The following is a 2,219-nucleotide window of genomic DNA, read 5'->3' on the forward strand; positions in this document are numbered from 1 at the left end:
ACACACACACACACACACACACGCATGCATGCGTGTAAGCATGCATGCATGCATGCCCACATACATACACACACACACACACACACACACACAAACACACACACACACACACACACGCATGCATGCGTGTAAGCATGCATGCATGCATGCCCACATACATACATATATACAAATGTGCACGTACGAGTATGTTGATACAATTTCTGTATAGAGATATACAATATCTGTACATTTCTTTGACATTAAAAGTATGATGTTACAGTCAAAATTGTACTGCAGTGATTCTCGATGCATTATTTTATGTATTGTATATGTATTCCGGGTGGCGGTGGCGTGGGGGGTCTTAAAAAAGTGGTTAGCCCCGGGGCCCATGGTGCTTTAATCCGGCCCTGCTAGTTGTTTTTGTGAGTTGATGTAAATGATTGTGTTAGATGGGCATATTATATCACGTCATATCGATCGCAGGCTCCTGAATTGAATTGAATCGAAATCGTATCGTGACAGACTTTGTGATATCGGCAAACATCTTATTGTCCCCCCGGGGATTAATAAAGTATTCTGAATCTGAATCTGAATCAGTCATCCAAACTAGGGTTGGGAATCTCTCTGTGATAGACGATTCGATACGTATCTAGATACACGGGTTACGATACGATTCAAAAACGATATATTTTTAATACAGAACGATTCGATATGATTCTATGGTTAACATTTGTTGATGTAGACATTAATCATACATTATAAAATAAAGAAGCCAATTCTATAAAAGTGACATTCTTACAGTATTTTCAAATTTGTAAAAGACCACATCCCACAAGCATTGTTGCTGTATGGCACTGGCAAAAATAAAATAAAAAGACAAACAACAACAAAATCACATGTTAAATGTATGTATTTTTAGACATGGACCAAAAAAAGTCTTGCTGAATGAANTAAAAAGATAAATCACTTTTCTATAATACATCAATGATATTTCAATGGAATAAATTACTTAGCCTATTGACTTATTCATACTTCAAAAACAGCATCAATAAGTGATTAACATAAGGGGGGATCAAAATAAAATAAATAAAATAAAAATCAACCAGCCACCCTCCTCCCCTGACAAGTAAAGAACAGTCCCTGCAGTGAGGTTTGTGGAAATGTGAATTGCTCGTTTCTCCTCTGACATGTCACATACCTGTGTGCTGCCAGGGCTTGGCTGGTATTTCTGGGCAGTCATGACACAGACGAAGACTTCTTGAACCTGGAGCCGGGCTTCTCGGTCGCCACGGCAGATCACTATGGCCGCCATATTTGACAGGAAAATGTATTTCTGTCTGTGTCTGTGACCCCCGTTCAACCCACAACCGGCAGGATTCGCCTTTAGTTTCTGCTGCGGCTTGGCTGCTCCCTGGTTTATCCAACCAGCATTAGCTTCTGTTCCTCATCTCCACCGGTCAAGCTGGCGCTGATGTTTACATCCATTATCGTTGTCAGTAATGCCTGCTACGGAGCATGCCGCCGGCTCTCGCATTGTTTTCGAGATGCAAACTGTTAAAGCCAGTCAACCGATTGCTAGTCTCGCAATACCCGATCCATGACTCTACAATCAATTCATCTAAGGATTCATGGCTGATTCGTATCGATTGAGGAGGCTGCTACCGACGTAGCCGTATCTCTCGCTTGTCAAATCGAATATCCGGTCGTATCGGTTAATCGTTCCCAACCCTAATCCAAACAAATTGATATAATATCGTATCATGATGAAGCTGGTGATTTACACCCCTAATATATACATATATATATATATATATATATATATATACACACATATATTTATATACACCGGTATATATATATACATATATATGTATAAATACATATGCAGGTTGTGCCAGCGTTCACTCGTCAACTTGCTGCCGCTGCTCGTTGGTAACTTTTTAACTTTCCTACTTATTTTTTGTTTTATGACCTAATCGGAAGTGTAATTGCCTTCATTTGGAATACTTCCATGATTTGCCGGTACTACCGTCTGTGTGAGTCTTAACTGTTAGCTCACCTGTCCTGTCCCGGCTTGAGCCTCACCTGGTGTTTTTTCTGGCCGTCGACGCTGCCTAAATCCTCGTCCACAATGTGGGCCGGTAGGACATGTATCTTGTTTGTCTGTACCTGGCTCTTTGTACTGCCTGTTCACCTGCCAGTGACGGGTTTGCTCCAATACTCGGCCACTGACCTGC

The sequence above is a fragment of the Epinephelus moara genome, chromosome 16 (genome assembly GCF_006386435.1).
Source record: "Epinephelus moara isolate mb chromosome 16, YSFRI_EMoa_1.0, whole genome shotgun sequence".
NCBI lineage: Eukaryota > Metazoa > Chordata > Actinopteri > Perciformes > Serranidae > Epinephelus > Epinephelus moara.